Raw genomic sequence first — 14,487 nt, forward strand, 5'->3', positions numbered from 1 at the left:
GGGTACTCAGAATTTGATTTATTGCTCAGTAGCAAAACCAATAAAAATCTGGTGTCTGCACTCACCTCTTTGTTTCTTTGGGAGGTTCCATGTATCCATGGGCAGCAAACACATCCCGTGGCTGGTTGCATAAGGTGGCTGTTGTCGAACTTGGGTGTCCCAGTCAGGATCAATTATTCTGATTCCACGTATTTCCAACTATTATAATTTTTAATTGGGGATGGGAGGAATAGAAAATTGATTTATTTGTTGTTATATCACAGCCTGCATTAAACCTACGTGAAGCCTGCATTAAAAATGTTCATGGAAAAGTGCATAACAAAGAATTAGATTATTCAAACAACATGATACTGCCTCTTTTCCACCCTCCTCACCTCCAGTCTAGCAGAAGAGGCTACATTTTTTTTCTAATGGTTTCCTCTGTTTATTCAACAGTTTTAATTTCTCTTTAACTGTGATGTAGTTTTCAGAATTGATCCCACTTCTCTTTTCAGCTGTACATCTGGTGACTGCAGGACTTAATTGTAATATTTTTAATTATTGGCTCTGTCATTTCTTCTTACAATATACAGAAAAAAATCAAGATATGGATGCCAAAAAGACTTTTTGTTACTTCTTTTTCTGTCACTCAGTAGTAGTGAAGCAGAACATTGCAGAAGTGAAATATTAAGCCAGAGATCATGTTAAAAACTGGAGGTTTTTTTATTTTCTTTTGCAGTTTTGTCAAAAGACTCCTTTCAAGATGACTTTTTAATCTTCTACCACTTGGTCTCAGGAGTTTTTTTCTGTGGATGCTCAAAAATGAAGGGAACACACAACCCATGCCCTGCAATGTGAAATCACAATGTGAGCTTCTTTTCAGGTTTCCTTCATTCCTACAATATTTCCTTTGTAAAATAGCTTTAGACATATTGGTCATCTGAAGATTTATAAGGGTTATATGAATTTTTCTTTTAATTACTGGCAGGTTCTGTCTGCTGTCATGGCACAGAAATATTCCACTGTCTGTTGAAGTACAGCTGAAGCACAATGAGAAAGGCACCAGCAACAGGCCCTTCAACACAGAGGATGGTGGTTGTGGCTCCCCAGCTGCTCCTCTGGGGCCATGCTGAGAGCAGTGACAGTGTAACAACACTTACAGACTCTGCTACAATATGTTAGTCCCTGATTATATGTGTGTTTGGGAGGACTTTATTTTCTAGATGGGGATATTATAAATTACATGATATATCTGACAAATTATCTTCACTAGCAAGGTCATTAAGTTCACTGGTTCTTCAAATAAGCATAGCAAAGTTGTAGTTATTCTTGTCTCTCTCTCATTCATAGAAGTAGAATTACTTTATAGCTGGATTTTTGGTCTGGAAAAGCAAACATCACTCCTGGAGACTATGGAGTGCCTGTATATCTACAAAAACCACTGTAGAGCAGCAAATGTTTACTTAGGGTGCTGAAACTTTATGAGTAGCAGGACCCTTATAAATATATCTAGTTGGGCACTGAGAATGACTGATATTCTGGAAAGCTTTGCTAGAAGGTTCTAAATGATGTTTTACTGAAGTTTTCATTTCTCAAAATAACAAAGAAAATGTCAATATTCCTTATGCTTTTTCCTTTTCCTGCTTCTTTCTCTGTAGAAATACTTGTTTAGAAACAAATGTTCTTGTTTCTAAATCTAATTTCCCAATTATATGGAATGTCTCTTTCTTGTTCCAACGTTATTGGTATCCAGCTGAGTCTGTGGCAACTTCAATAACTCTCTCTGAACTCTGTATCTTTTTTTTTTTCAGTTCCAGTCATTCCCCTTCATCTGTCTCAGTTCAAGTTAACTGGAGGAAAAAACCTTTTCATCTTTGCAATCTGGTAATATGAAATTTCTTTGAAAGTTGGTTTAAGGTCATCCTTTCTCAGTTTTATTGTTTGCCTGATGATGTTTTGGTTATTGATGACATTTGCTGCTGCTTCCATTTCGTGCTGGTGACCCGAATCCTGAATTCATAGAACTTGATCTGTCTTTGGTTTTATGTCCTCTAAATGTTGCCATTTGAACTCCTCTGTTCCTATGTGGATAATGCTTCCAAATCAAAGGGGGTTACAGAAGTTGCTGAAACAAAAACGTAACAGTACAGTTTGAAGTGTTGTTTTATCATTTGGGGCAGAGTTTCTCCTTTGCTGTTTTTCTTTCCTGATGTTTTTAATCTCTTTGCAATTGATTATGAAGAATGATACAGAGCAATTATTATCTCTGTCATTGAGTAGCACTTAAATATGTTTCTTTATTTTCACCAGTCAGCCTTGCACCAGGACTTACGTCTGCAGTTTCGTAGGTGTGTTTCTCTATTTCTGACTTTCAACTGAAATAAGGAGGTGGCAGTATTCTTTTCATTACACTTATGGGGTTTATGTTAGACTTTAAAATGTTTAGTTATTGTACTTACACTTTATCTCGGCTTTGGACTGGTAACTGATTGCATAAAGGTGTTGGGGATGACTTTATTAAGAATATTTGTTTTTATATGAAAGCATCATCTTTTGATTGCTGAAATGATGTTTCCTATCTCTGGCCTAATCTTAAGAATTGCATGCTGGATTTTGAAAGAAAAGAAACATTTCAATGTTAAAGTGACTGGTAGGCATTTGGAAGAGCTGCATGTTTTCTTCCCAAAGGAACAGAATGCTTCTGATCTGCTATCTGGTGCTATCTCAGTATTTTTGCCATGAGTCAGTTCCTGTTGGATTCTGCTGTGGATCCCTGTGATGCTGGAGCTCAGCTGAAGTGCTGCCCTGCCCCTGGGATGGGCTCCACGCTCCACTTACCCCCCAGTGTGCTGGGCAGAGAGGCACATGGACAGACCCCAGCCCCAGCAACAGGAGCACTCCTTACTCAAATCCCTGCAGGGGCACAGGCAGGCCAACCCTTCTGCACAGGGAACAGCAAAGTTTGTTTCTGGTAAAGGAGAAATAAAAATAAGAAGTTTCTTCCTAATAGAAATTAGTGAGTTACAATAGCTATTACATACTGATGTAGCCTTTCAAATCTGCTGTGGTTATCTATTATATATACTATGGTTGAAGGATGACTGTCATGGTTTTCTTGCACTTGCTACAGTTCTGTGGTAATTCTCTCACTGACTCGGGATGATTGCTGTGAGCTTAGAGCTGGTTGTGCAGTATTGTCTGGCTGGGTTTACAAACAGGGGAGATAATAGCAACAATTCCTTGTTATCCCAGTTAACAATTCTTTGTGATTGCAGGTAAGGGCTCAGGCTCAGCCAGAAGGTGCAGGTTTTACAGCCTCTCAGAAGCTGATGGCCCCACTTGCCAGGCTCTGCACCATGCAGGTTCTCAGGGTAAGTGAAGGGCTCCCTCACACAAACACGAGTAGAACCTGGGCTGAGTTTGTGCAGTGCTGCTGGTTCTCCTCCTGCAACACTCCAATGACCTCAGCAGAGGCATTTCCTACCTCAGTTCTGTCAGTGCTGAGGTTGGATGGTGCTGACATGGTGAGTGAACTGTAATACAGCCTTTGGTGTTATTATTCCTGGTGTGACATCACGCCTCAGACACCCTTTGGAAATTGGGTCCTGTGGAAAACCTTCTGGAGCACGTGCCTTGGACAGTTCTGGGATGCAGGGGGCCAATAGATCTGACACACAGTTGTACAGGGGCATGGCTTTCATTACATTTTTCCCCCCATAAGATATCTTTGCTTATATTTTCTAATACTTAAAAAGGAGTTCCCTTTTAACCACTCAGATTGGATGGAGTACATATTTTCACTTACCGTGTGTTTGAGCACAGAACCATTGCAAAAAGCCTTTGCTGCTGGAGCTCCTGAAGCAGCAGCAAGCAGTGGTTTCCTTTGGCCAGCAGTCTGGGTGAGGTGAGACTTGCATTGTGGTGCTGATTTCATCAGTCACTGTTGAGAGCAGAGAGTGTTAACTGGGGCATTTTGCTCACAGTCTGTACCATTATGAGACTTTTCTAACCTGTTTTAAGTGTCTCTCTCCCTGACACTCTGGTCCTCATACTGGGTCTCCTCTGCTCTCTTGAATTCTTTCTCCCTTTTGCTGAACCCTGAACCCTCTTTCCAAGACCATGAGCAACCCTGGCATAAGCAAGAGCAAAAAATTAAACCCATTGCAATAGGAAACATTGGTAAAGAGTCCACCAAACTTTTGCTGTCTGCAAGTTGCATCAAGTTCTGGCATTTTCCAAATGCCAATAAAAACTAAATAAAGTTTGCTGCATGCCTGGAAGGTCAACACACACTGGCTGTTTTGAACAGAGTGGGTAAGAAAAAAACTGAGTTTTCTTCTTTTTCAGATTAAGTGTTTTTAAATTCCTTTTTGTCTTCTTCTTTGTTAATATATTTATTATATCAGATGCAGAACATTTGGTATCTTCTCTACTGACTCATTTTTCAGTGAATATGGCAGTGGACTAGAAAATACCCCAAAGACAAAAACATTTTAACTACTAACTGTGTGCTTGATGTGTACACTTGGTGACTGTTCAGTGTTGTTTACTAAAAACCAGACCAAACTACTTATAATACAGCTTCTCAGTCTGTCTATTTTAGCAAAACATTAACTAGCAAGAGAACATCAGTTACATTTTTTCTCCTGTGAATTATGGTGTTAATTGTTACTGATTTCAGTAGCTGCTGACACTTCTGAGAGCTCTTATTTAGAACACTTGTAACTGGTGTTTTCTGCTGTATGTCCATTTCAGACATTTTAAACATTAGCAGTATTTAAAATTAAAATGCAATCCATCTTTTTTTCAGAAGACCTGTGATTTTATTGTGGAGGGAAATGGTGCATGCTCATCAGACCTCATTGTTTATTTATCTATACTCAAAATCTTCAAAATCATGGTCACAGTTGTTATTACTCAGCTACAGAAGAGATTTATTGGATAAAAAAATGTCTCTACTGTTGTGAAATTCTTTAAGAATATGAAACAGAAGATTCAGGATTAAAAATTTATTGAATTACAAATAACAAATCCATATTTATTTTTCTGGTATTTGTTTTCCTGCATGTGGTGTTTCCAAGGTGATGAAAATAAGGAGAGCTACTGATGCTGTGTAACTTGTGAGCTAATACAAGAAAATCTTCAAAGTCTAAATACAGTCATTTTAACTAAAGAGTTACAATGGCACAAGTTTTTGTCATTTGACATATATGTTGGACTTCAAGTTATACTGTTTGTTTTGCTGTATAGTGAAGGTGAGATAAATTAATACTTACACCTATATGATACTCCTTCAGAAAAAGTGGATTTGGGGAACATTTTGGAAATATTTAACACTGTTTTCCTATGTGGAAGGACTTGTCTTCTGCTTCAACAAAGCTGGTGTGTAATTCTAGGGAGCATGGTCTTGTATAATTAATCTTTCTGGCTTCAGAAAATTTAATCTATAATTTTAGGCTCTTCAGGGTGTTTTGTAGACTGCTCTGAAGCCTAGTTGTAGAGTGCTCTGAAATCCTTGTTTGGGAGATGCTGGGAAATATAAATGTGTATCATAATCGATTTGGAAGAGCAGTTTGCTGCTGCTGCTGCCTCACCAGGGGCACTCTGACAATAATCCAGATACAATTGTGCACTAACGTGGGCTGTTTACAGGTCTGCGAGGAACCTTCTCTCTGCAACTGTTTGCAGGGAGCAGAGTCAGTGCCAGATGCCCCAGAAAGAACCAAGCACAGAGTGTGTGTGTTGCTATGGAAGCTGTTCTGCTGCCTGATGCTCACTGTATCATCCGATTTAGAAGAGCTTTGGAGCCAATCAAATAGCTTTTTTTTCCCCCTAAAATTTGCCTTTGGGGGCAGATCCTGAGAAGCAGAGCACAGTGGAAGCAAGTTGAGAATTCCTCAAGCCAAAGAACAGTGAAGTGATGTTTGGTGCAGCTCCTCAGCTCCTTTGCAGGCACTGTGCCCCTTCCCCAGGCAGTGTGAGTGCTCCTTGGGTCTGTGTGTGCTGAGTGCTAAATTGCAGTTTTGTGGCACTTGAGTTTCCAGCTCTGGTGCAGAGTTACAGAGAAGTCTTGTGCTACTGAGGGAAACTTCTCTGTGTCATTTTCCCAGGTACAAATTAATGGTTTCTTTCTCCCACACACTGTCTAATCTTTTTAGACTGTAAGTGCTGCTATGCAAAACTTCTTTTGGTGTCTTTGTACATCTGCTATGATGGGATTCCGTTCCTAAAGCTACTGGAACATGACTAGTCAGAGCCAGTGCCACTCCTTAGCCTCCTACCCACTGCCCCGAGACTCGTGCAAGATGGGAGAGAAGCATTTTTCCATTTTTAAAGATGGGCTTTTGCATATTCTACTCTGATTTTTAATGCAGCAGAACTGCCACTTTCCAGTGTACTGGGGGTGGAGAATAGAATTGATTACTGCCTTGCAGCTAAGGGAGAAAAAACAACATAATTTGGTTGTTAAACATTTATGTTCATTTTTTTTTAAAGGCTGTGTAATCTTAACTATGTTCTCTTTCTCACCATTTTTTTTCCTTTGTGCTGGTTCAGAGACAAATGTGATAAATTCCCATTAGAAAGTTTACATTCTCATGATGCTGAGTACCTGCTGTTTTTCCTGAGCAGGGAATATTTGGAACTTCCCAGCAGAGGCTAGGACCAGCTTCTAATGAAACTTTAAAGTAGCTGAAGCAGTTCTGTTTTAAGTATTTGGAAGGATATTTACAGTATCTAAATAATTACTTGTGCCATATAGGAGATATTGTTGTGATGTATGTGGAGCAGACCTTATAATTAGTTCCCTAGGGAACTGAATGAAAATGTGACTCCATTCTGCACTTTCAAATAAAATGTGGCCTTGCTAATTAATCAAGTTTAAGAATACCACGAACAGTCACATAAACCTCACCATTAATGCTGGGACAAAGGGTGACAACTTTTGCTAAGAATACAAACGAAGGAGAGAACAGCAATGATTAATCATTCCCCTGCTTGAAAGTGATTTTTATTTAAACCCATCCTCCCTATTATACATAACTGCAAGCTTGTAAATGGCTTAAAACTTCTTACTGTGTGCTGTTAAGTAGTTTGGCAGATCACAAATGTTAGTTTAAATGAGCACTTAATAACTCTGAGTGACTTTTTAAGGTGGTTAGCACAGTACAAATGCTTCCAGCATAAAGTAACATCGTGTGAGACCTTGGCATGGACAAAAAGAAAGATTTATTTTCATCAGAGCACAAATCCAAAGGCACAGCACAGCAAAGTGTTCCCTCTCTATCATTACTCCTGGCAAATTCAGCTGCACGGGGAGGACATCTGTATCTCCCTTCTTGAAAATGTGTGAAATATCATCTCAACATTCTCTTGCTCACACTTAAACTCTGTGGATGAATTGTGGTTTGCAGCACAAGCAGAGGGGAAGGGAATGATTGTAACTGCAATTCCAGTTCTTCACTGAGCCACAACAGATTTATTACCCTGTAGCAGTAATAACCTTGCACACTGGATACAAAGGTTGTAACTCTGTAATAAGCATCCACTCTAATTCAAGAAGGGTATTTTGTTTTCTAACTGGAGCTCTGGTGGCAGAACAAACATACTGTAAGTGCTACCCATGTTCCCCACACCTTTACCACGTCAGACCAATGTTTCAGGACACCAAACTGATGTCTCGTGTCATCAAGAGATTTTTCTATACCCCTAGCAAACCAACACAAACTAAAAGACAAAAATTATTTTAATGTTATACATTTAAATCTATAGCAGCAAGAGAAAACTGGGTGCTCCACAGTCTATATGTGTGGGGTGGTCTGTGAGTGTAGATATAATTCACACATTGTCTCTAAGATGCACTATGTCAGATCAGAAAGAACTGTCAAAAAAAAATCTAATGACATTTTAAATTGTGCAGCTCCAATCAGTTCCTCGGGATCTTCAGAGCCTCTGTGCTCGTGGCTTCACAATTCTCTGCATCTTAGCAGACACTCTGGTGTTCTCAGTGCTGTAAAAGCATTTCAAAATTTGTCATCTTCCATAAGCTCGAGCTAATTAAGAACCAGGTGAGTAGATGTAGTAACAGTCAAGGACTTGGTGCTGCCAACTTAAATTGCATTCAGTAACACATCTGCTTTCAATTAGTAGGCTCCAGGCCTCAGTTCCAAACCCCTCCCACTCCTCAGGCTTTGGCTGCCTGTATTTAAGGCCAGTTTGATGGGGGGCAGCTGTGTCCCCATACAGCAGGTTGCTGTGGGAAGGATGCTGGCAAGTTGTGCTGGAGACTTCCCTGCTTGGTTGCAAGTTGCTTGAGCTTTGTTTCCTGTTCTGGATCGTTTCTCTTGCTCATCCTGATCTTGACCCACTGACTTGACTCCCTGGCTTGACCCTGACCTGCTGCATTGGTAAGGATGTGGTGGCAGTCCCTGGGCCGTGCCCGCCCCTGGCTCCCGTCCCTGGGGGGTGCCCATGTCGGCCAGGGGACACTGCCTGTGCCTCCCTTGTCCCACTCAGGGCTGGGACCCCACTTCTCCTGCTCCCTAAAGGCCTTTTTGAGCAGTTTGTGATGGAAATGTTGTGATGGGAATTAACAACTGTTTATTTCTTACCGTTTTGGAGACCTTGCACGTGTGTTAGAGATGCTGTGTTATCCATTTCCTAGGAAGGAGTTTTATAAGATGTGTTTTGCCTCCCAAAGCTTTTGGAACCTCTTTGTGTGTATAATCCTCCTGCAATAAGCACTGCAAAGCCCACTTCTTCCTGCCCCCTCCCTGCCCCAGTCTCTGTTATATTCAAATGGTGTGCTTTTGAAGTTATAGGGAAGCTGTACCTCTTAGGGCAAGATTTTGAGTACAAAATGACAGCTATTCAGAGATGCTTGGAGAGGTAGAGGATATAAAGAAATTACTGGGGAGTTAGGCATTGGGAATGCTGTGCAGTGTGGTCCTGTATATGCACATCTTTACAATATATGCACATGGCTAAGTCATGTCAGTCTCCCACTATTTTCTTGTATTTATAATGTGCATTTCAAACATCAGTTTTGAATTTAGCTGTTTTAACTTCCTCTTTGAATAGAAGCTCTCAGGGCACATAAATTCATGCCATATTTCTAAACGGTACCAGTTAAATGATTTCTTAATGTTGGTGACTCTAAATAGGATTTCTGTTGGTAGATGACTGAGGACTTGGATTCCAACATCCAGCAGAAGTCTATGGATGTTGATGGCCCAGTGCTGTGACAATTTGAAAGTTCTTCTATATTCATTATGAACAACATTATTCTGATTACAGTATCCTTTGTTGCAAGGGAATGTGCTGCAGAAGCAATGCTTACTTAATATGGGATTGAATTACTGTAGTTACAAAAGATGAAAAGAAAAAATCTCAGATTAGAATAATTTGTCATTTTATTCTCTGCAGTAAAATGAATGTTTATTTTTCCTATGCAAATTTAACTTGGTAGTGTATGTCAGTTAAATGAAGGAAAAAATTTTGACAAAAAAGGGAGAATTCTGTGTGATATACCACTGCTTGAGATGAACAGGAATTTGTAATTGTGTGTTTGTTTGTTTGTTTTTTAAATTTAAAGCTATGAGGACTGTGTGTGCATGTGGACACAAACTTTGAAATAAATGCACGAGGGTACAACAAAGAGCTATTTCTGAGAACTGGAGCCAAGCTTGGCTGAGCAGACTCACTGGCTTAAACTTAATTCAGTGCAGGGAGCAGATGCTGAGCAGCAAAAGGGCAGGGAATGGACAGGAGACTGAGCAGGCAGGTGAACAGGGCTGAGGAGACACCCTGGGAGAGGCTGCATTTGAACAGAGCCTCGAACACACGTGTCCTGACTGGGAGGGCTGAGTGCCCTCTGAGGTGGAAGGGCTTTACACATTCTGACATCCCATCCCAAAGCAAAACTAATGCCTGTTTGTTTTGATGGCACTGGGTCTGCCTCATCTGAGGCTTTTTCCACTTGACAGAGAACATTAATCTCCTGTGTGGGGTGTCCTGTGTCCACTCATTTACTCAGGAGAACAGGCAGTGTCTGACTCTGTAAAATCACTTTGCCATGAAGCAGTGCTCAGGTAGTGATTGCTGCTCTGTTGTCCCTCTTTAATGTTTTCTGTTGTCTGAAATGTGTGTTTACAGCAAGGAAATATGGAGAGGAGAAAAAAGGTGGAAAGAAGGCGGCCAAGGCTTTATCTAGTTGAACAAGAATAAAACTTTTAGAAAGGAATTTCACTGAAGGAGAAAGGGCTGTGTAAAGCCTTTGCTGAACCATTTGAGGGGTTGTAGTCTCCATTAAACTGCTCTTTAAAAGGAGTGTCTTTATTAAAACTGAACTCCTGTGCTTCAGATCTTTTTGTTTGTTTGTATCTGCTGAATTACTGACTCAAAAAGCTGTTCTTAAAAATTTATTTATTTTATTTTTACTCTTCTTGGCACACACAAGTGCTACAGCTGCAGAAGAGCTAACCAGAGTTTTTTGACTGCTGGTGCCAGAATCTTCCTCCTGAGTTTCAGTGCAGAACAATGTACTAGTTTTCTATTGCACCTCTGAACTGCCTGGAAAGTACTATACCTGCACAGGAGTCCAGGAGGAGCAATACTGAGAAAACTCTCATTTTCTGTGTGTTTCTTAAAGAGAGTGAATTTGCAGAAGGGCCTCGTTGAGACTCAGACCTTTGCTGTTGGTGAGGGGGGGTATGAGAGAAGTCAGTGTGGCTGTTTCATCCACTGTGAGTTGGCAGGGCTGGCAATAGGTGTCGTAAAATAAGACAAAATACAGCTAAATTTGAGGTCACCAGTGTAGAGAGTATTTGAATCTCAGATGTTTTGAGTCTATTTGCAGATAAAATGTTCATGTGAGGCTTGTATGGGATCCAATTCAGTATTACTGTCAAGTACCTGAGGAGCTCCCACTACAAGCCAGGCCACTGTTTTGGGCCATCCCAGATTCCTTGGGCTGTTAAATTAGTGTAAATGCCTAACAATATTTCCCAGTCTAATTCAGCAATTTTCTCTTGACGTCATTCTTTTCGTCCTTGTTGCCATATAACAAGTGTTTTGGTTTTTTATTTTTTTATTTATTTATTTATTTTAAATTAAATTCTATTTAGGGTGGCGCTCTCTCTAACCATGATTACTGTCACTGAGAAATAAATGCTTACCACAAGAGGACCACAAGAGGTTGTTTTGGTTTTTTTTTTTTTAAATAAACGTGTTGGGTAATTCATAGGTTATTTTAGTCTTTTGTGTAACCAGAGGGTATAATTAGGGCCTGTTTGTGGCACTATATTGGATAGTCAGGGAAAAATCATTACCTATGCTGTAAAAAATTTAAAATCTCCATAACAAGCAAAGGTGGCTTGCATGGGATTTTTGTTTTCTAAATTGAAATGAACCTACATCAACAAAGTATTTTTCCCTATATCTTTTCAAGCATGGAGAGTATGCACAGTGCTGGCAAGATTAGCAGTGGAAATTTATGTATCCCAAGTTAGCAATCTTCTTTCTTCCCTCCATTAAGAAAAGCTGAATTTCTCTTGCAGAGTTTCTAAAGATAAATGCAGTCTTTCATGCCAGGTTTCAGCCCCTGAAAAACTTTTTATTTAGTAATAAATCCACTGGATAAGAGGTTTACAAGGGAAGTGCTGACACAACCTTAACCATCATGGCACAATTAGTTTAGCTGTAGGTTTGTTGTAATCCCCAAACAATAACAGAAAATTGTCATGTCAAACAAACTCTGTCTTTCCTTTGTATTGTGCAGTCCCTGGCTCAGAACTCCTTCCATATGATTAGGTGCTCTTTAGCCAAGCTGAAGAGTATCCAGCTTTTTAAGTATTTCAGTACAGATGCTCTGAGGAGAGAGTGAGTTAGCCAAGACAATGCCCAGAATAAAGACTTTTTAAAGGAGATACCCCAGTCATGTATTTTCTGCTCTAAGTGGTATGTAGACTTTCTCTGTTTTTCTCTTTTTTTTTTTTTTTAACTTCTTTCAGGGTTGAGAAAACAGTTGTATACTTCAGATAAATGTTGACCAGACTCAGTCCTTTTATATCCTTGTTATAATAACATGATGTAATAAATGGGCAGCAGTGACTCTTCTGTCTTTGACTTGCACTAAGAACAGATAGAAATATTGCATTTAATTCTGGTGTAATGGTTTGAGCTGTTCATCACCACCATGAGCAGAAACCAAAAGGGGCACTAAAATCTCTTTGCTGGAAAAGTGCTGAACATCTGCTGAATGTGTATATGACTGTTTCACTTCATCAGTCTCAGATATTACCATTTAATATCTCTTGATACACTGGGACCCATATTTCTGAAGGACTTGTAGAGGGAATATCTTTGTGATAGAGCAACACACTGAGGTTGAATTGAACTGGAAGGGGTATATTTTTTACTGTTGTTTTGTAGAGGCAGCATAAAAAACTGTGATAAAAAAGGCAGAAAATAGTATACTATTGTAGAAATTTAAACCCTGTTCTGTGAGAGGAAATGGAGTCCTTCTGTCTGCAAAATTTCTTGGCTTACCATTCCCATAGATATAAATCATAGGAAAAGTTTGTTTTTCTGTGAGAGAAGACATAAACAAATCGATCCTTTGAGTACTTAGTTAAATGTCTTCTCAAGAGTTCAGGTGTTGCTCAGATGCTATAAACTGTAAGCCAGCTAAAGAGGGGAGTTGAGAAATCTGCATTTTCATTGCCATTCTGAGCACTGAGATCCACAATTCTGCTGGGTGTCTGTGGCTGTGACAGTCTCAGCTTGGCAGCAGTGGGATGGTTTCTTTCCAGTTAGACCAGGACTGTTTCTGTCCCTGCAAGACTGAAAATTAAATTCTAGCAATGATTTCAGTAAGAAGACAGTGACAGTTCCATGAAAGGTTAATGTCTGGGAGCATCTGTTCAGAATATCTGGCATAAAGAGATTTAAAATTTTTGAAGTGTTCTGGACTTTAATGCCATTGTCACCTGGAAGGACACAGAACCACATATATGCTTGGAGTGTGTAGACCCTGTCTTTTGTCTGCTTTGTTACTGGCTCCTTTACTACCCTAAGCATAAAAGAACTCAAGCAAACCAATCAATATCTGTAAGTATGAATTTCCACACTAAAGTCAAAGGAATCACATTTTTATAAATGTGTTCAATTGAACTAAATTTTTTTTGGATTTTGAGGCCTTTCTTTTTATCCAAAGTGAAATCATTTAGCAGTAGCTAAGTGATTGATAGATAATGATACCCCCTAGAAAGGAATAGGATGTTCCCTTGTTCTGACCATGGTGTGTTCACGTTTCTCTCACATAGAAACATTTCTTTACACAGAGCATATAGTGTAGAGTTTCCCTTCTATCTTTTAAAAGTGGGTGCTGTGCTCTAAGAGAATGAACTCTATCTCAGTGCAACCCCCCCCTTTCTGTCCTCAGCCACGGGGACAGGCAGCATGTGCCCTGTGGGCAGCACTAGGGAACACCTCCCCCAGAGGGCTTTTGTTTGAGTGTTTGGCAGAAACAAAAGAGCAGTTTCCATTACGGAATGTGCTTTTTGGAGAATGAACTGTGCTTGGGCAGAGCTCAGAACCCAAGCTCAAATACTGACTTGTTGCTGATACATTTCTCATGTGAGGTTCCCTCACTTGTGCTATCTGTGATCTGCCCCCTTGTTACAGACCATAAGAACGGAAAAAATGAGTGCTAAACCAGAGGACTTGGAGAAGCTGAGTTGCTGAAGAGGGTACATGACTGGAATACGTGACTCTTACAAAAACCCTTGAGAATATTGCTTCCCTTCCCCAGCATATCATCCTATTTTATTTACCTTGGTTTGAGAGTTTGGACAATTCTGACTGTATCCTCTTTGTGTAAATGACTGTTGATGTGAAATGAGGCCAGGAATCAACTTGTTGAGTTTTCTTCTGTGAGTCAGAGTTACTACACAATTCTTACAAAGGTAAAAGCATTTTTACACAAGGTACCAGTGACACAGCTACATAATAAAGGCTGAGTTTTAAGAACCATCATGAATAAAATATTGAGTTCTCAGAGCTAACGTAAGGAATAGGTGAGTTTAGGTAAAAAAAAAAGGTTTGCTGAAACTGTTATGTGTTAATTTCCTTCAACCTTTAAATTAATGGGAAGATGAATTAACAGCTGTCCCCAGGAGTTTCTTTGGGAGGATACTGAGAGGCAGTTGAAGGTGGTAAAACCAGAAGCAGCACCTGTTGAAAACAGCATTTTTAATTTTTCTCTTGCAGCTACAGAAGTTTTGCTCTACAATTGGAAAAGTGTCAATGGGTTATTCAGAGGAAAATACAGGGGCCAGTTCTGGTACCTATAGCAATTCTTCTCTAGTACTGCAGACCAGAGGAGGTTTGGGCAGTCAGCACAGGGGCACCACTGCCTGGGATTGCCTTACTTCTCCTGCCTGTGTGACCTGTGTTCTGGGTACATCATTTCCCCCCTACTGAGCCCGTGTGGTTATCACAGGGAGCAGT

General features: G+C 40.0%; 1 long non-coding RNA gene across 1 annotated transcript in view; it reads left to right on the forward strand.

The window, feature by feature from the left end:
- Positions 1 to 600: 600 nt before the first annotated feature.
- The window catches only part of LOC135423025 (uncharacterized), a 45,266-nt gene continuing 31,379 nt past the window's right edge, over positions 601 to 14,487 (forward strand). The window contains exons 1-4 of the long non-coding RNA XR_010434682.1: positions 601 to 846; positions 968 to 1,156; positions 1,791 to 1,863; positions 3,255 to 3,350. This is a non-coding gene — a long non-coding RNA (uncharacterized LOC135423025). The remainder of the gene's footprint in view (positions 847 to 967; positions 1,157 to 1,790; positions 1,864 to 3,254; positions 3,351 to 14,487) is intronic.

This window comes from Pseudopipra pipra, chromosome 16 (genome assembly GCF_036250125.1).
Source record: "Pseudopipra pipra isolate bDixPip1 chromosome 16, bDixPip1.hap1, whole genome shotgun sequence".
Taxonomy (NCBI): domain Eukaryota; kingdom Metazoa; phylum Chordata; class Aves; order Passeriformes; family Pipridae; genus Pseudopipra; species Pseudopipra pipra.